Here is a 17,765-nt window from a genome sequence, read left to right as displayed (position 1 = left end):
CACCACAGGGCCCCGGTGCCCTATAAAGAGTGAACTGCACGAGGATCGAAGTCGATCTTCTGGAGGGGCGCTTTGGACTGCGTAACCTTTTGGAGGTTTCTGCTTGCACGAGGCTGAAGGGCTTGAAGGAGCAGAGACAAAGATCGGACCCGTGGTGGTTAGGTATTGTATAGGGAGTTTGTTATTGTTTGAAAGATTAATGTTTAGTGATCCAGTGCTTGACTCGATGTTTTACTGAATTAGACTAAGGGGGAGTAAGCTCCAGGAGCTTAATTACAGCAGCAGGAAAGTGGCCAAATTTCCCAAAAAGAGGGAGAGAAACGGCCTTGTAGCCTTTCCTGAATGGCATGTAGCAGTAGTGCAAAGTTATTTCCCCCCTGGTGACACACGTGATGTGTTGGCAGAAGTTAGGCATGACCTTTTTGATATTTGCCTTATTAAAATCTCCATAGCCGCATTAGGGTTCTTGTTTTGGTGTCGACATAGCACATCGTGTAGGGCCGATAATGCCACGTCGGTGTGCGCAAACGGTGGAATGTAGACGGCTGTGATGATCACTGAGCTGAAGTCCCGAGGAAGGTAGTATGGATGGCATGAGATAGCCAGATGCTCCAGGTCCAGCGAGCAGGAACGAGAAAACGTCTTAATATTCCTAGGGTTGCACCAGTTATTGTTGGTTATGAAACAAACTCCTCCATCCTTTCATTTCCCGGATTCTTCCGTTCTGTCCGCATGGAAAACAATGAAGGACTCGGTTGGGCACATTCCCGTCTCCACCGGCGGGAGGTTGGGGGTCATTTTCCTACACAAGCTATAGGTGACTAGTCAATCTGAACCCAAGCACCAAGTTGAAAGCGGCCGAAGGTGCGCATCCCTCGGGACAGCCCCCACTCCCACGGCCACCCTCCGCGGGCTGCGGGTCGGATGGAGCGGAGGTGTGGGACTATGTTCATCCCTCCACAGTGATGTGATGGACGCGGGGGTCTGGACAAATCGCTGACAAGTCCCGCCCCCCAGCAACGTCATGTCCGCTATTTGACTTTTCTGTTGAGCGGCATTCGGTTCGTTGGCTTGTAGGCGACGCCATCTTTCGGACAGGTGGCGTTTCGGCAGAGCGGCAATTTGGTGAGTGCTTTTAGGCGACGCAGCCTTTCGGTTAGTTGGTATTTAGGCTTCCCGCCCTTTCAGTTAGTTTGCATTCAGGCGTCCCATCCTTTCGGTTATTTGCCGTTTCGGCTTTGTTTCCATTCAGTTATTTGGCTTCCACTTCTTTGCTTCGGCTTCTCGTCCGTTAGCGGCATGTCTAGGTACCGATTCACCACCCTGACGAAAGTTCACCCTAACGAGAATGGATATGAAGACAATGTATTTAAAGTGTGTCATTTATGTCTCACTCAGCCTGAAAGCAAAATATTCTCTTGACTCCACCAAGATTTTAAACTACATGATCATACCAACAGTTAATATCAACAGAATAATATTTTCACCACTGAAAAAGGATGAACCTGAGCGATACTGCAACATGATTTAATTCTTCAATCATTTTCTGAAAGCTATCAAGAGAAACATGATGGTCGGGTGGTTACTGAGAAAATTGAAGGTGAAGAACTTGTAGTTTATGCAGATGTCTGTTTCAATCAACCTCATTTATCATGGGCTGAAGGAAAGGTAGTTAAAATTACCATACAAAACATTTGTTACCTCTGGGTGCTTTCCCAGGCTTAACTCTACCATTCTTCAGGGAGTGCTGTAAATTAAATTTAATCTCCCATTTATTGGGATCGGCCCAAAATCCACCTCTGGGTCATTTAAAATTTTCAAGAGCTCATAATAGATTCCAATCTGCACCACAATGTAAAAAGCAACTCATTTGAATTTGATTAGATCGAAATCAGTACTAAACCCAAGCATTCTTCATCGTGTAGCCTGTTGACACACTACGCATGATAGAATCAAGGAACCTTTATCAAGAAATTCAATCACATAAAGCTGTTTAATTTCACCACCATGCACACAAAACTCGATTCTCTTTCCAATATACAATGCAATTACATTAAGCAGCAGTGAGAGATACAGCACAGAAGCTGGCCTTATGGCTCATCAAGTCTCTGCCAACTATCAACCACCTATTTGAACTAAGCCCACATCAATCCCATATATTTTATTCTCCCCATATGATTCTGGGCAAGGATTGTGCTTGTGCCAGGGAGACAGTTTTTGGTTTAGTTGTGCATGTAATTACTTCATTCTGTATAAAATGCTTGTTTAGAGTAATGTACGATGTGATTAGTCCACCTGCTACTTTCATCCAAGTCGACCCGGCACCTCAGGTTTAACCCGCTGAGTTACTCCAGCACTTTGTGTCTACCTCAGATTCAAGCATGTGCTCCTTCAGTTGCCTGCCTTCAAGAAACTGTACCTCTCACATCTATACATATGAAGCTTCTCCTCTCTGCCAATGCAGTAACCACACAGCCATTGCCCTCAGCTGCTATCAGTAAATGCACTCCACCATTTTGTTCCTTGTACATTTTGGCACCACTTTATCATCTTTGGACAGCAACTGCTCAGATATTCCGATCTCACCTCCAAAGTAGATGGACAGGGTAAAATGTTATTGTAGCTCCTTCTACAGCCACACCTTCACGTTGTAGTTACAGGGCGGTATAGAAACATAGAAAATAGGTGCTGGAGTAGGCCATTCAGCCCTTCGAGCCTGCACCGCCATTCAATATGATCATGGCTGATCATATTGAATGATGACTTTGCTCTGGACAGATCCTTCAGGATATTCGCTTACTCAAGTTTGGTGATTTGATCTAGCTTTACTACTATAAGGTTGACGCCACTCAGTGTGCTTGCCATGTACATCTTACTGGCATGATCGAAGACAGTCTCTGTTGTGGTAAATACAGAATCAATGGTGATGGTCGCATTACAATTCGAGGGGTTTGTTATCAGTCTGTATATCTACACGTCTCCCACAAGAATTCTGGTAAACCTCTTAAGCACAATTGGCGCAGTCAATAACACCTCTTTAGTCGGAGTGTGGCATATCTCAGCATCTGTTTGGGCTCTTAAACAATGGCTGCTTCCAGCCCCTGGCATCGACCATTAGCATTGACTCTTTTCAGTCATGAAAATGAAACATAGACTCTGCTGTGACCATCTCCTTCATGCCTGCAGTAGCTTTCTCATGAGTGCCCATCCAACATCATCCAACATGTGTAGGAAGGAACTGCAGATGCTGGTTTACACAGAAGATAGGCACAAAATGCAGGAGTAACTCAGCAGGTCTGAGGAAGGGTTTCAACCCGAAATGTCAACATTTCCTTTTCTCCAGAGATGCTGCCTGACCCGCTAAGCTACTCCAGCATTTTGTGTCTACCATTCAATATGGACAAGTTGGGCCAAAGGGCCTGTTTCCATGCTGTATAGCTCTATGACTCTTTGTATCCATAGCAGTTGATTGTCGCTCCCTTTCAGATTCCCAGGGGGTCAAGACGGGACTGGAGTTGGGAGGGAAGGGGGGGGATGGGAGTCAGCGGAGAAGCCAGCTCTGCCACACCATGGGCCACCGCCAACCAAGCCACCCGTCCACGTCCACGTCCACACGCTCGGTAGAACAGGAGCTGAGACTGGGAACTGTACCGCCCTTGCCCCCTCCCTCTCCAACTGCAAACAACCCTACTCCCCTGCTCACCTAACCCACCCATTCTCTCTGGGTATTGAAGGCGCTTCTGGTCTGCAGTGTGCAATAGTCACCAAAATACACTGTATGTTTAGAAAGGAAAAATACAAAACATGTCAATCTCAATCCCACTGGTGCTGTACAACACGGAAACAGGTCCTTCGGCCCAGCTTGGCCATGCCGTCCAAGTTGGCATCTTGGGGTAGTTCTATTTGCCTGCATGTGGCCCATAGCCCTCTAAACCCTTCCCATCCATTTATCTGTCGTTAATAACCTCAAGAAAATTCCTGCTTCCGTTTCCTGGGTCCAACTCAGAGAGAAGTCTCCCCCCTTTCCTGGGTTAATCACTCCACTGTTTTTAATGCTCCCTGCATTATGAAGTCCTCGACAGTGAACCCCATGGGCAATCACTACCAAAGTGTCTGCCCACACAGTCAGTACACTTGTCTCCCGTACTAAGTCACCCCAACCACCCCCCCCCACCTTTCCCTCCTCCCCCCCACCTTTCCCTCCCAACTCCAGTCCCGTCCCGACCCCCTGGGAAACTGAAGGGAGCAACAATCAACTGCCACGGATACAAATAATGTCATGCACAAGAAAGGGCAGATGCTGGTTGACAAAAAGTGAACACACAGTGCTGGAGTTACACAAAGACGCAGCAGAAATTTGGAATCATCATCCTGTCACCCATTCCTTCTCTCCAGAGATGCTGCCTGCCCGCTGAGTTAAAGAGTGCCAACGGTAGACTGACGAGTTACTAAGGTAAACTCACGGGCCACTACGTTCTTACAACGAGTTTAAATGTTTCAATTTTTAACTTCAAGAGTAAATTTGACGTGGAAAACTTTGAACATGTTTGAAATTTTTCAAGAGTTAACAAGTTTCACGGGTACCTGCCGTTAGCGCCACGAGTCGCTAAGTTGCGTCCACGAGTTCTGATGTTCCCGCTACGTTAATTGTACGTGATTACCACGAGTTTAATTTGTTTTAAACTCGGGGTCACTCGTGGGTCGACTCACACCGTGAGACAGGGGTTTTAGATGTTCAGATAATAATAATAATAATAATAATCTGATTTATATAGCACATTTTTAGTCAACTTGCATTGACCCCAAAGTGCTTCACATAATTACATTACATTTACACACAGGCAAAGGTGGGTGAAGTGTCTTGCCCCAAGGACACAACGACAGTATGCACTCCAAGCGGGATTCGAACCGGGTACCTTCCGGTCGCCAGCCGAACACTTAGCCCATTGCGCCATCTGTCGTCCCAGATGACAAACTTTCCTCTGAATAAGGCCCTCTGAAATTGCAGAGATTTGTAGTTATAACAAAGTTCATCAAACAGACCAGACTCCTCACCAATGACTCCATCTATACTTCAAGCTGCTTCAGAAAAGCAGCCAATGTAATCAAAAGCTTGTCCCACCCCAATCATTCCACCTTCTCCCTGCTCCAATCAGGCAGAAGGCACAGAAACTTGAAAATGTGCACCACCAAGAACAGCTTCTTCCCCTCTAATATCTACCTCATAGGGGACCCTCGGACTATCTTTGATCGGACCTTAGTGGACTTTACCTTGCACTAAACGTTATTCCCTTTATCATGTATCTCTACACTGTGGATGGCTCAAATATAATCATGTATTGCCTCTCAGCTGACTGGCTAGCATGCAACAAAAGTTTCTCAATGTACCTCGGTACACGTGACAATAAACTAAACTAAACTATCAGGCTTATGAACGGTTCTACCATAAGCTAGGGTACTGTCTGATTCTCCTCTAATCCATTGTGGAGATTGGACTTTGTCTATGAAACTGATGCACTAACAGGCTGGGAACTTTATTTTGCATTGTGTACCTAATCTTTTGCTCTACCTATTGTACTTGAGCTTCACTTGATGGTATTTATGTATCATATTATCAGACCTGATTCGATAGCATATGAAACAAAGACTTTCTTTGTATCCCGGGACAAACCTAGAGGGCAACGGTCACGCATGAAGACAGCAGCACAAGGGACAGAATGTCAATGATCGTTTGACCGGGCACATTCTCATCTTATCTCCTTGACCACATTAACATGTATGCCGATATAGTAATGTCTCGGGTTGTCAATCCTGAAATCTATGCTCGCATGATCTTATTTTATGTGGGAATAAGACTCTGCAACGAGGAATACTCTGAAGAACTAACACAGAAATAAACATCCCAAAAAATGTTTTGATTGCAATTCTCAAGTGCTTGGCCATACCTAGAGATTTCACAGCCTCAGAGTGGAAACACACGGATTAGCTCGACTTTCAGGATGTGACCTTATTCCTCTGCTCTCTGGAGTATTGTAAAAGAATATAATACTTCCTAGTGTAGGTCTAGGTCAACAGAATAAGCCCAGTGTATCCCATCCAAATATTCAAGTCTCAAAGAGCACAGCAAAGAATGTTACGGATGACGAGCAATTATAAATGATGTGACTGCTGAATGTTTTTGTTGGCACAGAGTTACACCACAGTGAAACGTCCCCCCCGTGGCCATCCCAGCTCATGTCAACCATCAAACAACCATTTTAAATAATCCCATTTTCATTCTCCTCGCATTCCCACTCCCCTGGATTCTACCCTTCACTTACACACCAAACCAATTTACATGAGCCAATTTGCTTCTCAACCAGCATGTCTTGAGATGAAGAGTGTCGGTAGAGGGACCAGTCTGGATGCGTGCAAGCTTGCGATCCTGAAGAATAGTTCTGACCCAAAATGTCAGCTATTTTTTTTTCCCCATGGATGCCGCCTGACCCACTGAGTTACTCCAGCGTTTTATGTCTATCTTCGATATATATCTCCGGCATCTGCAGTTCCTTGCTACACAGCATGTTTTGAGATTACGGGTGGAAACCAGAGTGCCTGGAGGAAACCCACAGGGTCACAGAGAGTACATGCAAACTCCACACAGGCAGCACCGGAAGTTAGGATTGAACTTTGATCACTGGAACTCTCATGCAAAGCTCTGCCAGTTGTTCCACCCATTATGTTCATCAGAATCTAACACTGAATCTTAAATTAACAAAATGTCAGTTGCGAAGTCTCTCTAAAGGAGGCATGCAGGTTACAATGGGAACATCGCAAATTATATATTTTAATAACAAGTAACAATTAAAAAATCCTACGAAATACAACTGAAAACAATATCTATTGTAATTTATAACTAGAAAATGGCTTGTATTCTCTACGAGTGTTGAACCTTGTTGGTTGTGCATGGGAGTGGAATCAGCCATTCACTCCTAGAGAAGATGATTCAAAGTCCAGCAATGCCTCTTGGCAAGCTTGATTGTTCCTTACCTCCCCGCATTAGACTGAAACGTCATGCATCCATCGATAGTAACTTTCAGTAACTGTTCGCACACTCCCGGTTCTCTCAGCTGCTCAGTTGGGTAAATGTTTCTGTCAAATTTACCTCTGGAGCACTGGCCGCCAGCAGTCCCTTTGACTGTTAGCAAAATCAGGAGTAGATTTGCTGTGTGGCGCGTTGAGTTTAAGTCAGGAAGTCGTGATGCAGCTTCATAGAACTTTGGTAAAGCCACATTTGGAGCATTGTGTAACCAGGTTGCAATGGGGGCAGACCAATTTTGAGCTAGGATCCTGAAGCAGGCACTGGCTGATTATTTCCATGTCCAGATAGTCTCTGTTTCAAGCTTCATATGCATAACTCGACTTAATCCCGCAATGTATGCTTAATAGGTGAAAGATATGCAAAAAAAGTAACGATGGTAAAGGAAGCAGGCAATTGTTAGCTGTGGGCTAGCTGGAAATGAGTTACAGACAAGTGATTATTATCCTTTATTTCATTACTTTTCATTCCCTTTATTTTCATTACTTTTTTGCATATATTTCATTCATTTGTATTATATCGCTCGTTTCCCTTTCCCCTGACTCTCAGTTCGAAGAAGGGTCTCGACCCGAAACGTCACCTATTCCTTTTCTCCAGGGATGCTGTCTGACATGCTATTATGTAAAAGAATATGTGTGTTATGATTGTGTTTATAATTTGTTTGGTTGTTTTGTTGTTTGTCTTTTGCACAAAAGTCCGCGAGCATTGCCACTTTCATTTCACTGCACATCTCGTATGTGTATGTGACAAATAAACTTGACTTGACTTGACTTGACCATAGAATAGAGTTACTTCAGCTTTTTGTGTCTGAGTTCAGTTTAAACCAGCATCTGCAGTTCCCTCCTATATAATGCATGCTTAATTATTGGTTAATTAGATACATGTCTTATGATTTATAACAGGCAAAGGATCAGGCCTTAATACATATAAAAAAGTTCAGGTGATGTGAAAATAGGGCTGTATTGGTTCAATAAAATGAATTATCTTTGAGAGATCATTATGACTCCATAGCAGGAGTATATATTTCCCTTTCTTCTCCGTTGCTTTCATGGACCAGAGCATGTCAAGGTGTACCTGTCAAGCACCCATCTCCACAGGGTTGAAGGTAACGACAGACTTGTCATTCAATAGGCAGTTATCTATAGGAGGCTCAACAAGACAGTGTAGACATTGACAAGTGAAAGATTACCTGTCAGATGTCTGCTGCACAGCCTTAGTTTGACTCTAGCTGTGTGGGAGTCAAACTAAGCTGCTGTCATTTGTGGAATGATCATTTTCCACACGAGAGATTTGTGGGAAAAAATGCACAAGAAAAACTAGGTACTGCTGTGGGAAATTATTAACCTTTGGAAAATGATTTATAATTCAATGGAGACAAACATACCTGCAACTAAACATCCACTGCGGTGCGGCATGGCTACAAAATGACTCGTTTATCTACAGTTCTTGGAATTTTGATTACTAAAATAGGATTTTATCTAATACCAGTTATAGGGAAAAATGCTGAACAGGTTATTTAGTGTCTGCAGAACAGATGATCAATGAACTAATTTCAAATCTCTTCATTGCCCTTTGCCCTATAAATTTAACATTACCTTTAAACAAAAATATATCAATCGGTTCCAAATAGTTCCAAATTTGCACCACTTTCTTTGTAAAGAAGTGTTTCCTAACTTGTTCTCCCAAAGACCTGGCCCTAACTTTTGGATGATATCATCTGGCCCCAGACAAACAGGCCACCTCGCAACCATTCTTTTTTCAGTGTTATGTGTCTGAAAGTCATTTATTTCCAGAGTTCAATACAATTCAGGGCATTAGAATCAGACAGCAGGACATTCCCAGCTACAAAGCACAGCAATCTCCTAGTCATTCAAGCATAAAATTGTGTCGTAGTGTCAGAGAGTCAAAGAATGCATAAAAACTGAGCCTTTTGGCCCATGGTCCACACCAACCATCAACCACCTTGATCCAGCGTTAATCCTATTTATTATTCTGCCCATCTCATCTCCACTCCTCCAGATTCTACTACTCACCCATATGCTTGAGACAATTTACATTGTTTAATTAATCTGATCGACCAGCATGCGTTTGGGAGGAAACCAGCGTACCAAGAAAAAATCCATAATTACAGGGAGGACAGGCCACTGAATCTAAGGCCAGAATTGAACCTGGTCTCTGGTGACACAAGGCAACGGCTCTAACCACTGCACCACTTGCCACCTGTGTTGTTTGTGTTTCCTAGAGAATTAGATCATATTGTTCCAAAGACCTCCCTCGCTTGTTACTCCCTGATTAGTAAGACGTTTATAGTAGATGTAAAGGAAGCCACGTGGAGCAGATTCCAGTATTGGAATGCAATGGAAGTAAAGCCTTAAGGGCCTGTCCCACCAGCATGCGACTGCATGCGGCAAGCGCGACCTAACGTGGTCGCTTGAACCGCAGGTCCCACTTCGATCGCCGGAACCGTATGGAGTTGTGCGGAACTGGTCCCGACATCGCGCGGGGCTCCGAAAAACTGGCACTGTCCAAAAATTCCACGCGGCACCGGCTTGCCGGCCTGCAGCCACTTTGAGGCCGTATGCACCGCCTCGATGGGCGTGCGCAGCGTCACGACGGCGTGCGCAGCGTCTTGACAGTGTACGCCTAACGAGAACTTCCCGCGGACTTCGCTCGAACTTCACGTCAACTCGTACGGGATCACTCGACCTCTGCGTGGCCCCCGCTTCCGGTTTGGACGCGCTTCCCGCATGCTCGTGGGACAGGCCCTTTAATCTGTGGAATTTATAGCCACATGCAGCTGTGGAGGCCAAGTCATTGGGTATTTTTAAAGCAGAGATTGATGGTATAGGTGATTATCAATCTTCATTAATAAGTGTGTCAAAGATTACTGGGGGAAAGCAGAAGAATGGTGTTGAGAGGGAAAAATAGATCAGGCATGACTGAATGGCAGACCAGACCTGATGGGCCAAATAGCCTAATTCTTCTCCTATGCCTTATGGTCTACGGAAAGTGAAATAATTATCTCACAATTTACCAGATATAATTGCCTTATTCTTTCTATGGGGTTTTTTTTCAACCAAACACAAGGGAAATTGAGACCCAAGCTTAATATTTCCTACAAAAACGTGTTAGCACGATCTTTGCTTTGCTGAAGTCTATAGAAATATAGATGTAAGTCTGTAAAAAGAGAATTAAACATAGCCTTTGACATTTGCTAGCTACCATTACAGCTGATGACACATCCTTCACTCTCATATTCAGAAAGCAGGGACATGGAGATCTGAAATAGTAGCAAGAAAATATGTTTTTATTAAATGTGAATTAACTGAACTTAAACAACACTCAAGAGATGAAATAATCTAATTGTTAGCGCTTTCCATCAGATTTTACTCAAAGTTCATAATATTATTTTTAAAAATGCATAAACATACAAAACGTTATTTAACCAACTCTCAATGTACCATGGCCTTAATATGACCCACTGACCCACTAGGGTGAGATAATGAGAGAAATTAATGGATCATCTCACTCCCGACCTTATATTCTACACAAACATGTTGATCTACTGTGTACCACTTCAAATGCCACCTTACTACCAAGGATTTTTATTAGACAAGCAATGCCTTATGCGCCTGTCCCACGAGCATGCAACTCCACGCGGCAAGCGCGACCTAAAATGGCCTGTCCCACGAGTTAGCGACTGCATGCGGCAAGCGCGACCAAACCAGAAGCGGGGGCCGCGCGGAGGTCGCTTGAGTGACATGAAGTTCGAGCGAAGTCCTCGGGAAGTTCGCGCGTGACGTACGGCGTCGAGGCGGTACGTACGGCGTCGAGGCGGCTGCGGGCCGGCAGGCCTTTGCCACGCGGAATATTTGAACGGTCAGTTTTTCGGAGGTCTGCGCGATCTCGGGACCAGCTCCGCACAACTCCATACGGCTCCGGCGATCGAAGTGGGACCGGCCCCGCGAGCCATTCGGCTCAAGCGACCACGTTAGGTTGCGCTTGCCGCATGGAGTCGCATGCTGGTGGGACAGGCCTGGGTCGCACTTGCCCCATGGAGTCGCATGCTCGTGGGACAGGCCCTTTATGCTATGCACTACACTGTAATCCATGGCATAAAAAATGCCATATCTTCTGTTTCCCTGGGAAATTCTAGAATGAAATAAATGTAAATTGTACAAATCGCACAGTTTACTGCAGATTGCGACTATTGATTTTTCTGTAGTTTGTTAAGTTGAAGACAATGACAAACAGATTTTTATATTTAAGCACAGAAGGAAAACATTAGGTTCAACTGCTTGAGTCCTGTGGTGGTGTTCCATCCTGCTGCATCTAACATTGTCAGCATAACCTTCCATTTCTTTCGCATTCCTATGTGTATCCAGCATTCCTTAAATCCATCCATGTTACTTGCCACAACCAGTCCCTGAGGCAACAAATTCCACATGCTACCCAAGCTCTGCGTAAATTTTATTAGGAATTGGTTATTGAATTTATTAGTGACTAGCTTTTACTTACAGACCTGGCTTGGACTCCAACACAGTGGGACTATCAAGGTAGAAATTCATCCTTGAGGCCAAAAACTAAACACATAATATAATATTCACATGTACTCTGCTTCCGAAGTTCAATTCCTTTGTCTCCAATTGCAGAAACAATGTTCAACTCACATTCTGTGGTAGCATTAGATTACAGGTCCAAGGACTGCTCCCTATCTTCTCTCTGTCAAACGAATTCACCACCGATATCACCGCACAGACACCTTTTCTCTGGCTTTGTGTTTTTGCTCAACTTACGCAACAACCAGGTTCAGGAATAGCTACTTCCCCACAGCCATCAGGCTATTAAACCTGGCTCGGACAAAACTCTGATCATTAATAGTAAGATTAAATGAGAACTTACCAGTTTGAAGTTTGATCTATATTTTATGAGGAAGTGTGTATTCGTAATCAACCAATGAATCTGTTTGGAGAAAAACACCATGGTATTTTTTAACAATAACAACAAAGAATTAAATTTCTCCCCACTGGGCTTAAATTAAATATTTGCAGTCTGTAACATTTTTTCTGCAAATAAAGCAGGTTTTGCCAACGGCTTATATAAAAAGTTCTGAACGTTCTTTCCCCCGACCATCCTGCTGTAGCCAGGATGTGGTCTATAGGCACGTCCATTCTTTTGGCCGTCGACGTGGATGCTGCCCTGGTGGAGTGAGATTTGTACATGTTAGTGTTTATCCAGCAGCTTTTAGCACCTGCTTGAGCCATCTCGAAAAGATTTGGCTCGTCACCCGACCATAAGGTTTTATATGACTGACCCACAAGGCTTTTCATCTCCCTTGGATATTTTTGGTTGTGTCTATGTAGGACAGTAGGTGGGTCATGGCACATAACCGTGGTTCTGGCGGGTAAACCCAGAATTCCACGACTGGATTAGGTGTTCCTGGTCTGCTCTGTTTGATCAGTCCCTGAATAATGACAGAGATCTGGTCTGGAGCTGTGAACATGCTGTCCAGTCGCAATAGGTGTAGTGACTGGACCCTCTGTGCAGATACAAGTGCCATCAACATGAGTGTTTTGAGCATAGATTGTTCCAGGTTGAGGGATCTGGCTGGTGGCCATCCCCTGAGGTATGTCAGGACCACACTGACATCCCATGTATGGGTGTACCTTGGTCTAGGGGGTTGGAGTTGTAAATACCCTTCATTAGTTTGACCACCAGCGGGTGGGACCCCATGGCCTGTTGTCCTGGAGCTGGTTTTAAATAGACAGACAGGGCACTTCTAGCTGTGTTGATGGCTCTGTAGCTGAGTCCTTCATCGTGGTGAAGGTTCGCCAGGAATTCCAGTACGTTGGTAACTGTAGCGGTTGAGTAGGTGGTCCCTGTATCCAAGCAGTACTTCTCCCATTTTTTGATGCTGGACAAGTACTGTTTTCTTGTGGATGTTCGGAGGGATGCTGACATGGTGTCGATGGTTTGTTATGATAATCCCAGTCCCAGAAGTGGATTGTGCAGAATCTGCAACCCAGGAGTTTGATTTTTTCATGGCACGGGTGGCTTGTGCCCGAAACTGGGTGTTAATAACTCTGGGTCACTGGGGAATACCATCGGAGTTTCAACAACCATGTCATGGAGTTTTGGGAACCATGGCTGCGTAGGCCAGTCGGGTACTATCAAAATACCTGAAGCAGAGTCCATTTGTATTGTGCGTAGTACCCGACTGATGAGGCAGAAGGGAGGAAATGCATAGAAGAAGAATTTCCCCAATCCAGCAGGAACGCATCTACCGCTGCTGCCTCAGGGTCTGGTTCCCAAGCGACATACATAGGTACCTGGTGATTTAGCCTTGATGCAAATAAATTGATATCTGGCGTGCCATATTGCTTGATAACTTTTGCAAATTTTTGGGGGTTTAACATCCATTCGATGTTGTCATTAAATTTACGTGACCTGGTGTCTGCCGCTGTATTTAGCTTACCTGGCAGGTAAGTTGCTGATAGCCAAATATGTATTTCGACACACTATTGCCAAATTGTGTTGACCAACTTGACGCATGATAACGATTTTATGCTGCCCATATGGTTAATGTAGGCCACCACCGTAGTATTATCTATTTGTAACCGTACATGCAAGTGATGCATATTTGATGCATATCCTTTTAAACCATAAAAGTCACCCAACATCTCTAAATAATTAATGCCCAGTGTAAGTGGTAATGATGACTCCGGGTTAGTCCATCTACCACCTGTGCTGGATATGGAGTTAGTTGCTCCCCAGCCTTGAGCACTGGCATCTGTTTGGATAACTAACGTAGGGTTAGTGACGATAATAGGGCTGTAAACTATGCCACCCCCAGATGGAACGCTCCTCCGTGGAATCGAGCGGGGGACAGGTTTGTCCAAGAGCCTTTGTTCTCTGCCTGAAATAAAGCAGAAGGCTCCCTGTGAAAGAAAACCCGACCTCAGGGTACTTACCTGACGGTCCGTCCTTTCACCCTGTAGCAGGAGCGCCTGACTCCCGATGCGGCCGCTGTTGCACTGCTGAACGCAATGCCGCGCATGCGTGCTGAGCGGGCTCTTCACGTAGTCACTCACGTGACTCTGAAGTAAAATAACCCATTATCTGTTATTTGCACTTTACCAGTTTATTTATTCATGTGTGTATATATTTAAATAATGGTATATGGACACACTGATCTGTTTTGCAGTAAATGCCTACTATGTTCTGTGTGCTGAAGCAAAGCAAGAATTTCATTGTCCTATTAGGGACACATGACAATAAACTCACTTGAACTTGAACTTGAACTTGAGCAGAGCTGATAGTTACAAAGCATCTGGGGAAGGATCTCGACCCAAAAAAGTCACCTATCCATGTTCTCCAGGGATGCTGCCTGACCCATTCAATTACTTCAGCAATTTGTGTCATTTGATAGTAACTAAAGTTGTGCGCAAAATATGGAAAAGGTTTCACAGAAACGAATATTCCAAAATTTTCGGTTCACATTAGTTCTGTAGTATGTTAACCCACTTCTGCATTCACTCCCTACACACTAGGGGCAATTTATAGAGGCCAATCAACATACTTTTCCCGTATGTCTTTGGGAGGTGAGAGTGAACCAGAACACCCGGAGGAAACAAACCCGATCACAGGAAGAACGTGCAAACTCCACACAGACAGCACCTGAGGCCAGGGTCTCTGGCGCTGTGAGGCAGCAGCTCTACCAGCTATGCTGTCCTGGGGATGCCTTTTGCAGGTTTTAGGATTCGCCTGCTGATTGAAGATGAGCTGACTCATCGTTTTGAAGATTCTCATGCTATTTGGCTATGAAGTTTCAAAGCTTAAATAAAACAATCCCGGCACTGTGAAGCTTGACAAGTTTCTTTCCAAACCCCTTACTGAATCTCATGCTTTCAGTGTAATCAGTAATTCAGCCCTTACCAACTTCAAAACGGTTTGTACGACTTCATTGAAGGTAATCAATGAAAATATAATTCTTTAAGCAACAAAGAATCAGTTACAATGAACCTTCTCTTTGATTGTCCAGTTAACTAGTGCTGAGAGCATTAACAATTGGCCAGTTGTTTATACTTTGTTGGTTAAGAACCGCTTTGTACTTGCAGTTGGTTCCAAGGGTCTCTGACCCATGAACTATTGGTTCAGGGAGGATTGAAGAATGGATGCCATTGTGCATAAGGTCAATACTTGCACATTCACAGAATCCACATCCAACGCTAAACAATTATCCAGGTTCCATTTAGGCAGAGTTTAGATTTTAGGGCCACTTTAATGGGCAATTTGTGGTTTACTTTCATCAAAAGAGGCATGGCCATCCATTATTTATAATTTGGTTAAGATTGCCACACAATGCTATTTTCAAAATTGAATAACCCATTACGTTACCGCTAATTGTCAGCTGAAGCCCAGTTAGTGGCTTGGCATATGTTGCAAATTTATAATTGAATGGGCCATTGTCCTATTGTAATTGTCAGATGTGCCTCACTTAGTAGTGTACTTGCCTCTGAATCAGAAGATTGGGGGTTCAAATCCCATTAACGGACCCTTCACTTAATCTCCTCCTAACAGGAAAGTAATACAGGTTAGCCCTCCGTGACGTCCTGCCATAATAACTCTGTTTAACTGAAGTACAATCCTCTACTGATCTCTTGCGTGTCCAAGGGGTACTATAAAATCCAAGCCACATCAGTCTTAACAAACTCGAGGTGTACAAAAAAATTTAGGTGGCCTTATTAGTAGTTACTGACGATAATCTGAATGGTTAGAGATATTGGACCTGCCCGTTGTCTCAGTTTAGTTTATTGTCACGTGTACTGATGTACAGTGAAAAGCTTTTGTTGCGTGCTAACCAGACAGTGAAAAGACAGTACATGATTACAATCCAGCCATCTACAGTATATAGATACATGATAAGGGAATAACGTTTAGTGTGAGGTAAAGTCAGTAAACTCCGATCAAAGATAGTCCAAGGGTTACCAATGAGGTAGATAATAGTTCATAACTGCTCTATAGTTGTGGTCAGATGATTCAGTTGCCTGATAACAGGTGAAATCAGAGGTATCTAGAATTCCTGCCTGGAGAAGTGCAAGGGGATTAGTATCTCCTTTTCACCTCAAGCCTTTGTCACTCCAGCCAGCTGCCATTCAAATCCCCCTCACCATATTCCACCTATTATTTGTCAGGCTTTTCTCTTGCCCTCACCTTTTTTCCAGCCTTCTCCCTCCCACTATAATCAGTCTGGAAAAGGATCCCCATCCAAACACCACCTCGCCATGACCTCATGAGATGCTGCCTGATCCACTGAGTTACTCTGATACTTTATGTTTTACTGAGGGAATTGTCCAGATTTCCTGAACAGTATTTGCACATCCCTGAATGTCACCAAAGAAAAGCTGACATTATAACAATACCCATGGTGGGAGCTAGCTGAGGCTAATTCCTTAATTACATCAAAAAATATAATTAAAAACGTCAGACACAAAGTTCATGAGTAGCTCAGTGGGTCAGGCATCATCCCTGAAGAACTTGGATAGGTGACGTTTCGTGTCAGGATCCTTCTTCCGATTGACTCATCAGTCTGAAGAAGGGCTCTAACCCAAAATACCTTACCATGTTCTTTAAGGATACTGCCTGACCCGTTGAGTTACTCCAGCTTTGTCTTTGTGTTATTTTGTGTCTTCGTTTGTAAACCAGCTTCTACAATTTCTTGTTTCTACAATTTAAACTGTGTTTTCTTTAATCTATAAAGCATTTTGGGTGCAAACAAGTTATGTAAATTCTTTGTTAATATCCTGGATTTTTTTTTTAATTTAAAAGATTCTGTTAGTCGTTTATACAAATCAGGTAAATTTAGGAAATTCCATTTTTGAAAAGACTTAAGGGCCTGTCCTATGAGCATGCGACTCCATGTGGCAAGCGCAACCTAAAAGGGCCTGTCCCATGAGCATGCAACTGCATGCGGCAAGCGCGACCAAACCAGAAGCGGGGGCCGCGCGGAGGTCGAGTGAGTGACATGAAATTCGAGCAAAGTCCGCGGGAAGTTCGCGGATGACGTACGGCATCGAGGCGGCTGCGGGCCGGCAGGTCGTTGCCGCGCGGAATTTTTGAACACGGTCATTTTTCTGGAGCCCCACATGATGTCGGGACCAGCTCTGCACAACTCCATACGGCTCCAGCGATCGAAGTGGAACCGGCCCCGCGAGGCCATATGGCTCAAGTGACCACGTTAGGTCGCGTTTGCCGCATGGAGTCGCATGCTGGTGGGACAGGCCCCTTAGGTCGCGTTTGCCGCATGGAGTCGCATGCTTGTGGGACCTGTCCCACTTTCACGACATATCAAAACCTCTGCTGAGTTTAAAGGACCTAAAAAAAAAATTGTGGTGATTACGAACTCCTACGACCTTCCACAACTATGTTCACGAACTCCTACGAACTCCTACGAGTATGTCTACGAATTCCCACGACTATTTCGATGCCCTCCTTACGAGTAAAAAGTTGCAATTTCTTTCATCCAGACCATTTTTTTACTCATGGATATTTTTTATCGGGCTGGAAAAAACGTTCCGACTTACCTGATGCCACGAGTGCCTATGGCTAGCATAGCGAGTATTCCCGAGCCCCCATTCGCTGTGATTGTATTTCAGTCTCAATCACAGAGGCCGACGTCAGGAAATCC

Source organism: Leucoraja erinacea, chromosome 6 (assembly GCF_028641065.1).
Source record: "Leucoraja erinacea ecotype New England chromosome 6, Leri_hhj_1, whole genome shotgun sequence".
Lineage (NCBI taxonomy): Eukaryota > Metazoa > Chordata > Chondrichthyes > Rajiformes > Rajidae > Leucoraja > Leucoraja erinaceus.
Note: the sequence above shows the minus strand (reverse complement) of the source record.